General features: G+C 50.4%; 1 protein-coding gene across 2 annotated transcripts in view; it reads left to right on the top strand.

Moving 5' to 3' along the window:
* SLC6A6 (solute carrier family 6 member 6) overlaps positions 1-17,326 on the top strand; it is an 87,616-nt gene that overhangs the window by 12,179 nt on the left and 58,111 nt on the right. For both annotated transcript variants that reach the window (XM_042911650.1, XM_042911671.1), the window contains exon 2: positions 1,200-1,237. The gene's annotated coding sequence lies outside the window, so the exon portion shown is untranslated. The remainder of the gene's footprint in view (positions 1-1,199; positions 1,238-17,326) is intronic.

Below are 17,326 nucleotides of genomic sequence, written 5' to 3'. Positions count from 1 at the left end.
AAAGCAGTGCCTGGCCCATAGTAGGTGCTCCATGATCTTTAAAAATGTATTTTATTTTTAAGTAATCTCTATACACGACATGGGGCTCGAACTTACAACCCAGAGATCAAGAGTTGCATGCTCTACCAACTGAGGCAGCCAGGGACCCCTTAATAAATTATTGACTGAATATTCTTACCCCACAGGGCCTTGAACACAGTGGGCACCCACGTGAGCCCATGGGGGCCCTGACGTAGTAATGAAGTTGTGTAATTTGGGGGACCGGGAACTCCGTAGACTGCTGGGGCCATGTTTCTGTCAGGAAGGGGCTCCAAGGGCAGGGCCTGAGGCATGGTGAGGAAAGACTTGCCCACCCTGCGGCCTCTTCTGCCCTCCCACCATCTCTCCTTTCCTTCTTTACCCTTCATTTACATGTTCACTGAAATGTGAGATCTTAGTTGATAAGGAGCCATTTCCTGGTTTTCTGCATTTTTATATTCTAGGAAACCAGGGAGCTTTCCAGCACTGCTCTGCTGGTAGAGAGAGAGGGAGAGGTGATCCTCCCCCATTTGCATTTTTCCCTAAGCTGAGTTCCAAAGAACAGGAGGTGTTCTATTAAAAAAAAAAAAAAAAAAAAAAAAAGCCTTCTGGGGTCAATCACATTTGGGGACTGTTTGGCTCAGCAAAGTTCAGATTTCCTTGGCACCATGATTCTCGGAGGCTCTAGCCAGTCGATGAGTTACCGTATTCTCCCAAGAATCTGGGGCCCCCAGGGCCTCCTCAGCCCCTCTGTCTTGCCTTATCATGTCTCTGTGCTCACAGGGAACAGCCATTCACAGAGCTGGGCCCATGGCTAGGCACGGGGCTCCCAGGGATGTAGGCTGCTGGGTAGGGACAGGGCCCCGGTGGCTCTTGCTGCTGACAGTTTGAAGGGCCCTGCATCCAGGAGACGTGTGTGTGTGTGTGTGTGTGTGTGTGTGTGTGTGTGTGTGTGTGTGTGTATGAGAGAGAGAGAGAGAGAGAGAGAGAGAGAGCGCATGTGCGTGTATGCATGAGTGTCTGAGCCCCTGATTTTCCCAGCCCTGGCCCCACTGGGTGTTGATCTGGCCCCTCCCAGCATGTATGAGTTGGTCACACATGGAAGAAGGCTCTGGGTCTCGTGTAAGCCACAACCTGACCAGATCTTCTCTTCTTTCCTTCTTTGCTTCCTCTCGTAATAGGTCCAGAACAACAGCCCTTTCCGAGGAGCCTCCAAAACGTAAGTGGCCTTTGACCTTCTCATGGCATTGGTGTCTCACCGACATGGGGCACTCAGGATCTCAGTGTGTTCTCCGGGCTCCAGGAGAAGGAAACAGAACCCCTAGGGCTCCAGGACCTCGTCCACGCGTCACCTCCGGGCTGTGGGTTTATGGCCCAGGTTGGCCGCCTGTATGCCTACTGTGCCAGGGAGGTAGCCCTACAAATGCTGAGCACTGATTTTGGAGTCTGGTCTGGACCCCATTCCTGGCTCTGCCAGCGAGTGGTAATGGGGAATTGTGAGGATTGGGGTCGCGCACATGTAAAAGGGTGAGATGCTTGGCTCCCAGCACAGCTAGGATGCTCCAGGACTTGGGGCTGGTGTCCCGACTGTCTCTTCATTAAACTTTTTATTTTTATAAAATTGGAAACCCTCAGAAAAGTTGCAAGGATAATACGGTGACCTCCTGTATACCTTTCACTTAGATTTTCCCATTGTTAACATTTGCTATGTTTGCTTCATCTCTATATATATGCTATAAAAATAGTCACGTTAATATTCTTTTTTTTTTTTTTTTTTTGCTGACTCATTAGGAAATAAATTGCAGGCATGATGCCCCTTTACCCCTAATACTTCATATGTATTTCGTAAGAGCAAGGCCACTCATTCTCTTATATAAGCACATGCAATTATCAACCCCAGGACATTTAACATTGACACAATTCTGTTATCTAATCTACAGACCTTAATGACATTTTGCTGACTGTCTCATATTTACAGAAGCTGCCCCCCCCCGCCCCCCCCAGTTCAGGATCACAGTGTTTTTAAAAGGGGTTTAATGGGGCAGGAACCTGACTTTCCTGCAGATGACTTCTTTACCTTGGTTTAAAACATCCTTACTATTGGGGCTTTCAAAGCTTTTTCATTATGACATTCAGTAAGGAATAGATTTATAGCAGGATGCCACTGAGCTCCCATGTACACACACAGATGAAAGTGAAACCAGCCTCATGGATAAGTCACATCCTCACCCTCTTTAGGGCTCTGTTGTATTCCGTTCTCTTTTATAAAAATGATAGTCCTGACCCTTTAAGTTGATTTCATGGCCCATTGGTAGACTCTGCTCTGGAATTTGAACACCCTGGCTTCTTGGGCAGAAATTTCTCTTGGGGGTGGAAGGGGGGGAGGGGAGGAAGGTAGTGCCCTGGCCAAGCTCCCACTGGTCCCGAGTTGGAGTTTGGCAGATTTGGGGTCCCCTAGGAAGCCAGGACTAGGAGAAAGATCCTGGGGACCCTGGCCCACCGCTGCCCATGGTAGACCTTATTCCATCCCTGTAATCCACTCCCCACTCCCCTCTAGGCTACCTCACTTTCTGGAGACTTGTTCTTTATGCTGTGACATCAGACATGGAAAATCAGGCAGGTGTATCTCTGGGGGCTCAGGACAGCTCCCTGGCCAGCTGCTGAGTGGGAATGGAAACGTTCCCATCCATGTCAGCCTCCAGAGTCATTGCCATATTTGTCACAAACGTCAATAAGAATTATCGTGAACATTTATTGAACTCTTTAACAGCATGCTCGATATGGCATCGAGAGGTTTAATGCATAGGAGCTCATTTTATCCTACAATGGTCTTAGGATGTGGATGTTGTTGTTCTTTTTGTAAAAATGACATACATTTACTGAACATTTACTGTGTATCAGGTACTGCTAGGCACTTTATAGACTCCTGCAGTCTTCAAAGTAACCCTCATGAGTTAGATAATTAGCTCCATTGTACAGATGCAGAAACTGAGGTGCAGAGAGGTGAATTGACTCCCCCCCACCAAGGTCACACAGCTAGGAAGGATTTGAACCCCAGGTTTTTGACCCTGGTATCCACACCATCCAGCGCTGGTCTCCCCTCCCCACCGGGCTTGAAGCGACTCCCAGTCTGGTCCCTTCCCAAGGCCTTGCACTAGTTAATGAGTAGCCCCGGGGCAGCTTGGAAGCCAGATGCCTGTGGCTACAAAGCTGGAGTTTGAGTTCTGCTTCCAGATAAAGAGTCTTGTGCAAGGGGCCCAGCCCCCATCTGGTCTGGTGGCTTTATAGGCAACAAAGGGTCACTGTTCCTCTCCTCCAAGGTTTGCTGATCCGTCCACACTTGGTGGGAACCCATTTCACAGGAGAGCCAGTGGAGGCTGAGAAGCGGGTTTGCTCTCAGGTCTGTGTGACGCCTCCTCCACGCTGCCAAGTTTTCTCTTTATGGAAGGGCTCGTTGGCCATCTGACATGGCAGGCAGCAGGATCTGGAGGGAGGGTGTTGTCAGGGAACAGAAACTGTCATCTCTGAAGCTGGAGCCCCACCGGGCACGAAGGTGTGTGGCTCTCCTCCCTGAGGCCTCCAGGTTCCCATCTGAGGACGGGTGATAATCACTACCCACTAGCCCCTCACAGGGTGTGCACGGCTGGGAGATGATTGAGGTATGGAGGGTTTTCAGTTGTTCAGCAGACTCTGAGTTATTAAAGAGCCGGCCAAAAAAAATCATTCCTGACAGGCACCACCCATCTGGTGGAAAGTCCGTGGAGCTGGAGAGTCAGATAGTCCTGGATCCAAATCCTGTCTCGGTCCTTTGCCAGCTGTGTGACCTCGGGAGGGGAGTCCCTGAACTCCTCAGAGCCTCAGCTTCCCCACCTGTAAAATGGAGCAATAAATGCCCCAAGAGGATTGGAAAGACAGGCAGCCTTTCCTGTGATGACCCCTTTGTCGTCACAGTGGAGGTTTGAAGTCAACAGGCCTAACAGTCAGTCCCAAGCACCCTGGTACATTTTCTAATTTCAGCTCCCTGGACAGATCCCCAGGAGCCACCCGCCCTTAACCTGCCTCAGCTGAAAATCCGATCCACCCTTGGGGGTGTCTGTGGTAATCTTAGCCGGAGGGGAAAGCCTCTCTGGGCTTGCCATAAGAATTCCCAGAGGGCTTTCTCCGTCACCCCGTCCCCTCCCCCCCCACCCCTCCAGGTTGTAAACTCCGGCAGACCTGTGACCCCTCATCACCCCCTCCCTGGAGGGGCCCAGGCAGTGAGAAAATGGTATTCACTGTTTGTCCTGATTATAAAAGTGACACATTTTTAAAAAGTTGAGATATATGTGACATAAAACATTCTGTAAGGTTTTTTTGGAATGTTTATTTGTTTTTAGAGAGAGAGAGACACAGAGCATGAGCTAGGGAGGGGCAGAGGAAGGGAGGGAGACACAGAATCCTAAACAGGCTCCAGGCTCTGAGCTGTCAGCACAGAGCCAGACACGGGGCTTGAATGCAAAAACCGTGAGATCATGACCTGAGCCCAAATCGGACTTAACCAACTGAGCCACCCAGGTGCCCCACAACATTCTATAAGTTTTAAGGTGTTAAAACATTTTGATTTGATACATTTATAGTGCAACATGTTTGTCACTTTACATTAGCCATTCTATTGGGCCACATCATTATCATTTCTTCTAGGAGAGAGAGAGAAGGCACATGAGCAGGGCTGAGGGGCAGAGGGAGAGAGAGAATCTTGTTTATTTTATTTTTTAATTTAATTTAATTTAATTTAATTTTATCTTTTACTTTAAGAGAGAGCACATACAGGAGTGGGGGAGAGGAGCAGAGAGAGAATCTTTTTTTTTTTTTTTTGAGAGAGCAAGCATGAGTGGGGGAAGGGCAGAGAGAGAGAGGGGGACAGAGGATCTGAAGCAGCCTCTGCACTGACAGTGGTGAGCCCGATGTGGGGCTTGAATTCAGAAACCATGAGTTCATGACTTTAGCGGGAGTTGGATGTTTAACCGACTGAGCCACCCTGGTGACCCAAGTTTTTGTTTTTATTTTAATTTTTTAAATTTTTTTGAGAGACAGAGAAAGACAGACTGTGAGCAGGGGAGGGGCAGAGAGAGAGGGAGACACAGAATCTGAAGCAGGCTCCAGGCTCCGAGCTGTCAGCACAGAGCCCGACGCGGGGCTTGAACCCATGAACCATGAGATCATGACCTGAGCCGAAGCAGGACGCTCAACACTCTGAGCCACCCACGTGCCCCACCCCCCTTTTTTTTCTATTTTAGAGAGAGAGCACACACGCGCGCATGCTCGAGCTTGTGAGCAGGGGTGAGGGGCAGAAGGGGAGAGAGACAACCTTACGCAAGCTTCACACCCAGCAGGGAGCGTGACTCTGGGGCTCATATCTCAAGTCCTTGAGCTGAAATCAGGAGTCAGACCCACTGAGCCCACTGAGCCACCCAGGTGCCTCAGTAACGTATTTTTAATACAGAAAATTCGGAGAGCACAGAGGAGTCAAAAGAAGAAAATGTAATTTATCTCTGTTCCCGCCGTCCAAACATAACCATCTAACAGTGCATTTATAAACGTGTGGGTAAATATACATTATTTAAATGTTTCCTTTTCAAGTTGAATTCACAGTGTAGCAATGTTTGGGAGCCAACTTCCCGCCCCCGCCCCTTAACATATTTCTAAGCGTTTTTCTGGTTCTTTGGTCTTCTAAGTCAGGGTCAGCAGGGTTTTTTTTCAAAGGGTTAGATCGGATGTATTTTGGGCTTCGGGGCCATGTGGTTTTGCCTCCACTGATCTCAGTGGAGTTTGTCCCGCCTCTGCGGTTGTAGCCAGAATGCAGTCTTAGACGATATGCAAATGAGCAGGTGTAGTTCTATGCTAATAAAACTTTATTTACAAAAAATAACCTGCTAGATTTGGCCCAGGAGCTGAGGTTTGCTGACCCCCCCCCCCTTTCTTAATTTGTTCTGATTTGTTTGAGGAAACCATCATTTATTTAATTAATCCCCTAGTGATGAGAGATTGGTCGTTTGTAGTTTCTCTTTCATGTAAACCACTCTGCTGTGAACATCTTTTTTTTTCTTTCTATTTTTAATTGTGGTAAAATATACATAACATAAAATTAACCATCTTAACCATTTTTACGTCTACAGTATAGTAGTGTTCGGTATATTCACATTGTTGGGCAACCAATCTCTAGAACTGTTTTCATCTTGCCAAACCGAAGGCAGTGAACATCTCTGAGTGGGCATCTTTACACATTGGTCTGTTTCAGAAATTTGGAATTGCTATCCTAAGCTGGGGGTGCGTTTTTGCAGTGCTGGGCACGTGTTGCCGCATCATTGATGCTGAGAGATTGCCCCAATTTAAGCCTTTGCCTATCAGCCGTGACAGCATAGAGGCATCAGGAGGGAGCGGTTCCCCCTCCCTGGGGAGCTGCTGCCTTCAGGCCTTTAGGGAGCAGTGGATTTAAAACAACTCATCCCAGAGAAACAGCTTCAGCCTGTGAGCCTTCCTCTGTTGGGGAAGAAAAGAAAAATTCAATAAACAAGGTATGCTATGAATACTGGACCAGACTCAGAGGTTGATAAATATACCCTTTAGAGAGAGGGGAGGTATGGGGCTCCTGGGTGGCTCAGTCGGCTAAGTGTCCGACTTCAGCTCAGGTCACGATCTCGCAGTTCGCAGGTTCGAGCCCCGCGTCGGGCTCTGTACTGACAGCTCAGAGCCTGGAGCCTGTTTCAGATTCTGTGTCTCCCTCTCTCTCTGACACACCCCGTTCATGCTCTAGCTCTCTGTGTCTCAAAAATAAATAAACGTTAAAAAATTTTTTTTTTTTTTTTAAAAGAGAGAGGGGAGGTGTGGTTAAGACCTCAGTTCAGGTGTCCAGTGACTCTGGGTGTAAATGCAATTTGGCCTCGACCTTGCTGTGTGACCCAGGGCATGTCACTTAACCTCTCTGGGGCCTAGAGTCCTCTCAAAATAGACCTGATGTAGAATGATGTAGAGGCTCTCCTTTCTGGTTGGAAGATCACGGAAGAGATACTATGAAAGTTCTTAGCACAGTGACTGCACGTAGGCATATACAGGCAATAATAGTATGTGCAGCCCTTTGCTGTTCTCAGAAAGGTTTTCCATCTGTAATACTTGCATTATTTTATAGCGTAGTTATTACTGTCCCCGTGTAACAGGTGAGAAATTTGAGGCTCAAGAAGGCAACGGCCACCTCGAGGTCAGCCATGTGTCAGGATAGGGAGCCACGTCTTTGGCTTGTAGTCGGTCCCACACAGCAGCTGCTGGGAGCTGGGGCCTCTGGACGACCAGGGTGAGCAGGAGCCTCCTCTTTGGGCCTCACCTATGCTGGGAAAGCTTGGGCCTCAGGTGGAGGGAGAGAGGATTCCTTGGTTTATGTCCCTGTCTTGGCTTTTAGCACCAACTGGGGTCAGATGAGGGTTTTTTCAAGGAGAGATGTTATGATTCTAACCTGTGGGGATTTTTCCCCCCACACCACCGAGCGATTCTCCAGCACTTGCTGGAGGTCCTGCCTTTAAACTGGCTTCTGACACTATCTCCCTGGAGACAGCGTCAGATTCTGCAGGTTAATGATTCAGTCCTCCCAGGCCGCCCCCCGCCCCCACTCCCACCTATACCTGTGCTTTCGACCAACTGGCTGTAAATCGGAGGTTCCTACAACCTCCTCCTTGGGTTTGATTAATTTGCTCGCAGAACCCAGAGAAACATTTTATTGACCAGATTAGCGGTCTGTTTATTAAAGGACATAACTCAGCAACAGCCAATCGGGCACATGGAAGACACGCGTGGGGCAGTGTCTGGGGAAGAGGCTCCGAGTTTCCATGCTCTCTCCAGTGCCTCTCTCCCCAACTCTCCATGTGTTCACCAGTCTGGAAGCTCTCCGAACCCCGTCCTTTTAAATTTTTATGGAGGCTTCATTACTTAAGCGCGATGGATTAAATCATTGGCCGTTTGGTGACTGAACTCTATCTCCAGCCCCTGTCCTTTCCATGGAGGTCAGGGGGTGGGGACTGAAACTTCCAACCCCCACATCCCTCCTTGGGTTCTCCTAGCAACCAGCCCCCATCCTTAGGTACTTTCTAGAATCACTCGTTAACATAACAAAAGACACCTTTATCACTTTCCTCACTTGGGAAATTACAAGGATTTTAGGAGCTCTGCCAGCTTTCAGGGGGCAAGACCAAATATATATATTTATTAAAAATCTCAGTATCACAGTTTTTTGTTTGTTTTTTCCAGAAACTGGCAGGGCATTTCAGAGAGCAGAGCTGCCCGCCGACGTGAAACCTGAGTGGGGTTTCTGGGAGGTATTCCCATTTGTTAGTCTGTTCTCAGCCTGCAGATAAGAAGTCCAGAAGCCCAGGCTCCCAAAAGCAGGAGCCTCCTGGATTCCTAAGGCTGCAGACAGCTCCGGGTTGGGAGGGGCTGGCTCCCTGAGGCACCCCCGAAGGAGGGTGCCCTGAGTCAGTATTCAGACCCAGCCTCCCAAAGGGTTCCCCGTGGCACCACCTTTATCTACCCATGTCCCCGCCAACTTGCTGGGGGACCTTGGACGAGTCACTTGCCTTCTCTGGGCCCTCTTTTTCCTCATGCGTAGAACAAGGGTCCGGAATCATTTTCCCGGGGAGCTTCTGGGATAGCAGTGCCCAGCTTTGGACATGAATCTCAGCTCTGCCATTCAGGAGCCAGTGCCTACTGTGGTGGTCTCCTTCCCTAGGCTGGGTGTTCTCTATAAAGCAGACATCAGTGTGCATGCCCCGTAGGGTCTACCGCGTGCTTAACGGCTGGCCCCTCCCCCCAGCCTGGCAGCTTGGTGGCACACCTTCTGTAGTGGCTTTTTGCATAATAGGTTTTTCACGCCTATGCCTATGCCTGCATCCCTAGGAGTAGCCAGAGGCAGAGTTTGTTGGGTTTTTTTTAATACTTATTTTTTTGAGAGGTGGGGCAGACGCTTGAGTCGGGGAGGGGCGGAGAGGGGGGACACAGAGGATCTGAAGCAGGCTCTGCACTGACAGCAGAGAGCCCGATGCTCAACTCAGGAACCATGAGATCATGACCTGAGCTGAAGTCTGACTCTTAACCCACCGAGCCCCCTCAGGGCCCCCCTGCCGGAGGCAGTTTTGAATGGCTCCTCTGCTCCTCATCCCAGCCCAGCTTAGCTCCCACATGACGTTGCACATGTGTTCTCTGACCCCCAGATTTCTCCACATTCCTTTCATCACCCCTGAGCTCTTGCTCTGTGGGCCCCATCTGCTCTGCTGTGTTGTGACCAGGCCATGCCTCCCTCCCTACCTCTTGCCACAGTGAGGGGGTCATCGTTCTGATTTATGTTTTCAGTTCGAGTTCTGCTGTGGCCTTCTGTTTGATTCCTTCCTAGTCTTTTCTTGGTTTCCTGCCTGTCCCGACCGTGTCCCCAACATGAGAGCTTTCCTTGTTTTTTTGTTTTTTTAATTTTAATTTTAATTTTTTTTTATTTTAGAGAGAGGGCGTGCAATTGGAGGGGAGGGGTAGAGGGAGGGAGGGAGAGAGAATCTTTTTTTTTTAATTTTTTTTTAATGTTTATTTATTTTTGAGACAGAGAGAGGACAGAGCATGAACGGGGTAGGGTTAGAGAGAGGGATACACAGAACCCGAAGCAGGCTCCAGGCTCTGAGCTGTCAGCACAGAGCCCGACGGGGGGCTCGAACTTGTGAACTGTGAGATCATGACCTGAGCCAAAGTCGGCCGCTCAACCGACTGAGCCACCCAGGTGCCCCTTTTTTTAAGTTTATTTATTTTGAGAGAGAGTAGGGGAGGGGGAGAGAGAGAATCCCAAGCAGGCTCCATGCTAATAGTGCAGAGCCTGACATGGGGCTCAAACCTACCAACCTCGAGATCATGACCTGAGCTAAAATCAAGTCAGATGCTCAATGGACTGATCCATCCAGGCACCCCATGAGAGCTTTCTCTTGTCTGTTAGGTTGCTGAGGCCGAGAGAGAAACCATGCTTGTTTGTTTTTAATTTTTTTTAATGTTTATTTTTGAGAGAGAAAGAGACAGCACGAGCATGGTGGCGGGGGGGGGGGGTGCAGAGAGAGGGGACACAGAATCCGAAGCAGACTCCAGGCTCTGAGCTGTCAGCACAGAGCCCGATGCGGGGCCCGAACCCACAAACCATGAGATCATGACCTGACCCAAAGTTGGATGCTCAAGCAACTGAGCCACAGAGCGCCCCCCCCCCCCCCCCGCCCAAGGCCATGTTTTAATAAGGACTGTAAGGCTGGCTCCTGATCTGTGGGAAGGATGCCATGATCGATTAGGAATGTCTGTCGGGAGATCAGAATAGGTGGATGTGGTATTCAGGGCATCTGTGAGGTAAGGACTATAGGACATCTTTGGGATCAGACACCTGCCCTAGAAAAACTATGGAAACAGGGAAGAGGTGAGAGGAGCAGGTACCAGGTGAGAAGCTTCCTCTGAGTGGGAAGAAAGAAAGGAACATTCCTGTGGGAGGATGTGACCCTTACAGTCCCAGGGTATTTCATTTGTACTCAGGTTGAAGTTTTCAGTCCAGACGGCCCAAGTATTTGATCCCTTTTATTTCCTGGGTGTCACATTTTATGCTGGATTCTGGGGGCAGGGAGGAGGGTGGTGGTGATAACAGAGATCCCTCCAGATACTCCGAATAAGGTTGCTAGATAAAATACTGGGCGTACAGTTGAAGTAGAAATTCAGATATACGGTGAGTCATGTTCTGAGCGAAGGATGTCCTCTCTGCGGTCTCTGTTGACCCGGCCGTCTTACCTCTGCAACGTCATTGATTCAGGCCGTTCCGGCAAACTGGGTTGAACCGCTGCTTGAAGTTGCGGACGGTCCCCGTGAGCTGGTTGCAGCAGCTCTCGCCCCAGCCCTGGCCCTCTTGGCGGTGAATCTCTGAGACGTTGCCGCCTTGGGCATCTGCGTCCTCATCCAGGCACCCGAAGGGTCAGCCCGGTGGACTTACGAGGTCTGGTTTTGACGTGGAGATGCTTACTGGGCCCCAGTGACACCCCAGAACTTTACAGTTGTTTCCTCATCTGAGCCATGAGATGGTCCTGTGTCAAAGTCCTGATGTTCTCTGTTTCACGGGTGGAAAAAGCCGGGGTCGGAGGGGTGCCTGGGGATGTTGCTGCAGCCACACAGACAGTAGGAGACAGGAATGGTGCGCTTCTAGTCCAGGCCCGGGCTGCCCGCCCTGCCCTCCTTCCACAGGGTGCTGCCCAGTGGGACCCTGCTGCTCTCTTCTGGACTATTCCCTCCAGACCTTCTCCTGTCCTGGGAGGATCTCACAGCTGAATGAGTAGAGTCGCTTACTTAGCATTCATCTGTTCATTCACATGGTGAGCATTCGTGGAACACCTGCTGTATACCAGGCAGAGTGCTGGGCAGTGGGGATAGAATGAGGAACAAGGCCGGAAGGAAGATCACAAAAAACACTTTGGTTGCAAAGCGGAACAGGGGTTCCAGAATGCAGTCCGTGTGCATAACCAGGTCTTGTCTCTGGGTGGAGGAGAGAAGCGGGCCACTTCTCCTGCAGCCGTCTGCCTCCACCCTCCTGTCCGTCCGTCCTTGTGATGAGCCTTCTGAGGCTCAGAGAAGTGCACTGACATGCCCAAGGTCACACGGCACCTTGAGACCTAGTGCCTGCACTCCTCCCGTAACCACCCTTTTGGCCCTGGTCTGCAGCTTCCTGGCCGTGTGACCTCTGGCCAGTCCCACCTGCCAGGGCTTCAGTTGCCCCACCTGTAAAAGGGGGACCATGTGCCCACCAGGCTAACTGGTGACGAGGAGAAAGTAGTTTGGTGTATCGAAAAGCTTGACGCAAATAGGTCTTATGAATGTGTGTTACTAATTTTAAATGGTCGTATTGAAGTGCTTTCAGGGGTGACTTAGTCACATTAAATAGTCCAGACACCCAGGAATGTCTCATCCGAAAAGAAACAAAACTAGAAAAGCTGCAGTTCTGGACGGCCCCTGGGGCCGAGGCAGCTTCTAGGTACTGACTCCCATACATCTCTGGCCTCGTCTGGGATCCCAGCTGATCCCCATGTGGCCAGGCCTGAAAGCTTTGTGGCTGCAGACTGGGCATGCGGCGTGCTTCTGGGGAGAAAGGCCACCCCCAACTTCCTTAAAAAATTAATTTTATGGTGCACCTGAGAGGCTCAGTTGGTTAAGCGTCTGACTTCGGCTCAGGTCACGATCTCGTGGTTTGTGAGTTCCAGCCCTGCATCGGGCTCTCTGCTGTCCGCACAGAACCCACTTCAGATCCTCTGTCCCCTGCCACCCCCCCCCCACCCCTGCCTTCTCTATTCTTCCCCTACTTGTGCTCCCTCCCTCTCTCTCTTAAAAATAAACATTAAGCAAATTGATTGTATTTCATATCCATAAGCTATGTGACGGAGCTAGTGACACAAATATAAAGACACAGCGTCCATTTGTTAGAATCTTACAATCTAGTGAGATACATGTGAACCTATAAACTACATGAAAATTGAGTGTGAGCTTTCTCTTTCTGTCTTACCGAGGGACAGTTGGCATACATCATGCCAGGCCTGTGGCATGATGGTTTCATGGAACACGCTGGGAAGTGATCATCACAGGCTCTGTTGCCCTGCATCATCTCACGTAGATAACGGTAGCTCCCAACTCCATAAGGTCATGGCGGGGCAGACCTTGTGTTTTCCTTTTGACATTTATGGTCCATTTGAGAAATTCATATATTTTCAAACCCCTTCCAGCCCCACTGAGTGGGGGAAAGGCCCAGACAAGAATCTTTGATGTCAGGGGAAGTTTGGGGAAAACCTGTAAGCATCTGAAACCCAAGAATTGAAAGTCTGTTCGTTCAGTCATCAAGAGACTTCTGGACTTCTCCCGCAGTGCGGGCCCTGGCTGTGCCCTGGAGACCCAGAGCCGAGCCTCACTCTGCCCAGCCTGGGAACCACCAGGCCAGTGAGGACACAAGTTGGCTGTGGTTGGTGGGGTCTCTGGAAGATGCTTTGGGCAACAGAGTTCAAAAAACTTGCCCAGAGGCCTCCAACGACAAAAGCATGCCAGGCAGGCGCTGGACAGGAAAGGCATCACCGGCCCTGAAAAGGGAAAGCCGGAAGTCTCTCCAGATGCTGCAAGTAGCTGGGCTTGGCTGGGGCTTGGCTGCGGTGTCTCGCTCTGGGGCAGAGGGCAGGGGAGAGGAACTGGATGGGAGGTCTCAGCTAGTGACCCTGAACGCCCCGCCGAGTGGTTGGCCTTGATTCACTTTGGGGAGCCAGCCTGGGACCAGAAGTCCTTACGTACTGCTGCCAGGTGCCCCCTCAAAGGTAGCGACTAGGCAGTTGTTTTGACCACTGGCTTCTGCTCAGGAAAACAAACAGCCCAGCCCAGCCCTCGCCCAAACAGGGCTGCGGGAGGATTGCAGGCGCTGCCAGAGGTCCCAAGAGGAAACCCACTCTAACGAGATGTCTAACCTAGTTTTGACGACTCACGTGGTTTGGGGAGCACGCAAAATGCCTTGGGAAGGGTTGGCGGTGAGCAGACTCGGCTGCCCATTTGACACAGAACACTGGACGAGGAACTGTTTGTTTGGTTTTGGCCCCTGCGGCTTGTTGCTGCCTCTCCCTGCACTTAGTTGCAGGGTGCTAAGGAGGGGCGGAGTCTGTGTTACTGATGAACAGCTTGAAGTGAAAGGTGGCTGGTCTTCCGCATCCTGGGGCAGGCCGTTTCTCCTGAGAGCAAATCCAATCGTGCATAGAGGCACTTCCTCCTACCTTCCGTTGTGTAATTCCAGACGGCCCATTTTACAGATGGTGCAATTGAGGCCCCAAGGGGAAGTGACATTCCTGAGGTCACCGCTTACAGCTGACAAGTAACAGACTTAGGTTCCAACTAAAATCTTTTAAGGTGACGCAGCACAGGCAAAAGTGGAACTAGGCAAAGCGTATGTGGGGAGCAGGGTCTTGCAGCGGGCAGTGCCTGTTGGGGAATTCGGAGAACAAAGCTAGAGAGGCCAGGGGGGTCCCTTCTCTCCACAGACAGCACGAGGATGGAATTATGTAGAACTCAGCCATCTGGGGGTCAGCAGGAACCGATTGACCAAATAAATAGATGAGTCAATTAAAAAGGACGGATTTCTTGACTATTTATAGTTGTGGCCTAAATCTCAGCTACCCTTGTCCCCAAGGAGTAAAAGGAGACTTTTTCTGATCGGCCAGGCCATCTAAAGGGTGAATAAGCTGATTAAGTCCCGGGCTGCTGCAGGGGATGGGACACTGCAGGACGGTCAGGGTGAGAGGAGCTCAGAGGAGGTGGGGGCAGGGATGATGCTCTTTGGACTCCGTCCTTTTCCTCCATCCACTTATGATTAGCCACACCCTCAGGTTTTAGCCACCTAATTGCTCTAGGTAGTATGAATTGAAATGGTAACAGTTCTTCCTGGCCCGAGGGGCCAGTATTTAGTCATCCCGGCACGTATAAGTAATTACATGGGAAGGTCCTTGTAAAGCATTTAGCACAAAGCCTCAGCGATGTGGATGTTTTTGTTACTGCCATTTTTAAAAAATGTATTTGTTTATTCAGAGAGAGAGAGATTGGGAGAGAGAGGGAGAGCAGGGCAGGGGCAGGGAGAGGGGAAGAGAGAGAATCACAAGCAGGCTCTGCGCTGTCAGCATGGAGCCCGACGCGGGGCTCAAACTCAAGAAGTGCGAGATCATGACCTGAGCTGAAATCAAGAGTCAGACGCTCAACTGCCTAAGCCACCCAGGCGCCCCTGTTACTGCAGTTTTATGATTGAGACTGGCCCAGTACCCGTGATAGGGGCCCACTCGGGAGACCCGGCTTCTAATCCCAGCTGGTTCATTTGCAGAATGACATCCCCACCTCCTGCTGGCCTCAGTTTCCTCTGGTGTCAGGTGCAGAGGGGGACTTGCTGGTGTCAAAGGTCATAGTCAGGAGATGCCCCAGAGCCCAGTGGTTGAGGACCCAGGATTCTGGAGGTGCCTGTGCCTCTCTGAGCCTCAGATGCGGTGAGATTCCTCATCTCATAGGGTGGTTGGTAAGGACTGGGTAAAAGTACATCCCCAAATGCCAGGCGCTGAGCTGGGCATATGCAGGGTCACTCAACCCAGGGAGTTCTGGAACTGGTGTGCAGTTGGAGGATTTTCCATACTTTTGAGGCGTTTAGAGTGTGCTTCTTGTTCTATGAGAGTCTCCGAAAATGTTATGAAGTCTTATTACCTTTGGATTGATTATAGGAGGAAAGCAAGCAGCAGTAATCAGTGAGAAGTGATCTAAGCAAATAAAAATATTTAACATGATTGAAAAGTTACTAACCAACTTGGGGCACCTCGTGGCTCAGTCAGTTAAGCGTCTGACTTCAGCTCAGGTCATGATCTCACAGTTCGTGAGTTCGAGCCCTGAATTGGGCTCCACAGTAGCCGAGCTGAGCCTGCCTCTCCCTCTGCCCCTTCCTGGTGTTCTCTCTCTCTCTGTCTCTTTCTCTCTCCCTCTCAAATATAAATAAACTTAAACAAAACTTAAAGTAGAAAATGAAAAATTACTAGCAGCTAGAATTATATCAAATGCCCAACATAGTGCCAGCTACAACTATTTTTTTGTTTCCAGGACATAAGAACAGCTGGAATTCGAACAATAGGTTGCCATGGCAATGATATACCCGGGTCCTCCTCATTGGCTGCCTCTAGGGAGGAGGCCCACCCTCTGTCCTAGAGCATCCTCTGACTGTGGGAGGAAGAAACTAGGATTACAGCTGAGCAATCTGTTCTGCCAGGAGATGGACCGGGGATGGTCAGGGAAGGCTTCCTGGAGGAAGTATTTGAGGATCGAGAAGAGCAGGGATGTGCATTTCAGGGCCTGAAATGGCTTGTGAAAATGCACCCACTGAGCTGTGAGAGCCCAGGGCTTCCCAGGCACTGATGTAGAGAGACAGTAAGTTCTATGACAAAGGACCCTCCTCTGGCTTTAATTCTGCTAGGGACATTCCCAGTCGGTGGCATTTTTCTGGAGTATGCAGTCTCTGGGTACCTGGGCTGTGTTGGAAGGGGCATTGTGACCTCAGCAGATTTTCTGAGGTCCATAGCCAGCGTGCTATGGGCATCTTTTATACTCTCTCAGGCTTCATGAGAAGCCCGGTTTCCCAGTGTCTGGGGGAAGTCCACCTGTGTTCCTGTCTGCTTACAGGGCCTCTGTCCCCTTACAGAACCTTCCTGAGCTGCCTTCTGTGATTCAAGTCTGTGAGGTCCCCAACAGCTGCAGTTACCTAGGAAACGGTGTCCAGGGAGTCCACCCAGGAGAGGGAGCAGATGCTCTGACCTGAGTGGTCCTTCAGGGGGTCTGGTGGGAACAAGAATCAATGCCTGAAGGAGCCTCTTGGCCCCTGGACTGACGGGAAGTAGATTGCTGGATAAACAGGCAGGGCCTTCTCTTGGAGTCAAAGACCTTTGTGGGATTTGTGCATGTCCTGGGTCTGGGTAAGAGCTCCCCAAATAAGCTGGTCCTAGGCTTCCAAATAGTAGGAGCGGGCAAGGCAACCAGAGGCCTAGAACCTGAGTTGAAACACTAGAGACCAAAGCTCTTATGCCTAGGCCTCAATTTCCCCACCTGTAAAACGGGCATACTAGACCAGATGATGGTATTGAATTTCATGTACACATTCAAAAAAAACAATTGGAGTTGAAGAATGGAGTGGCCCATCCTTCTTGGGCTGGCAAACTTTTTGCCATAATTGCTGTGGTCTTGCCTTCCTACTAGCAAGCAGTTGCCTGAGATTCGCTCCAGCATGAATAATGTTTGCCCTCACGCACAACATCTTAATATGTACCTGTCTGGGCACCTGGCCCCGTACTTAGTGATTTACCTGCATCAGCTCACGTGATCACCCCTCTGCCCTGAGGGGGTGATGCCATTATTGGTCACCTTTTACAGATGAGGAAACAGACCCAGTAGGGCTGCCCAGGGTCCCACAGCAGAGCCTTGGAGCTTCCTGGAAAGCCCCCTTCCCTTTTCAAGCCTCAGTCTCCTCTGTAAACTGGGCATTGGCATCTGGGGCTGATCTGTCATTTGTTGATGGCCACTTAAGGGGTCTCAGGTACCCAGGGATTTCTAGCGAGGACCTTTGGGGTTTTGAGGCCCCTGGCAGTTGAGGGGGCCGCGGAATCTGATTTCTGTAGCTCCAGCCCAAGGTCCGCAGCTGTGCCCACCAGGAAGGAGGGAGGCTGCCTGGCCGCTCTGCTCCAGTAGCTGGTCT

This window comes from Panthera leo, chromosome A2, assembly GCF_018350215.1.
Source record: "Panthera leo isolate Ple1 chromosome A2, P.leo_Ple1_pat1.1, whole genome shotgun sequence".
NCBI classification, from domain to species: Eukaryota; Metazoa; Chordata; class Mammalia; order Carnivora; family Felidae; genus Panthera; species Panthera leo.
This window is presented reverse-complemented; position numbering and strand designations above follow the sequence as displayed.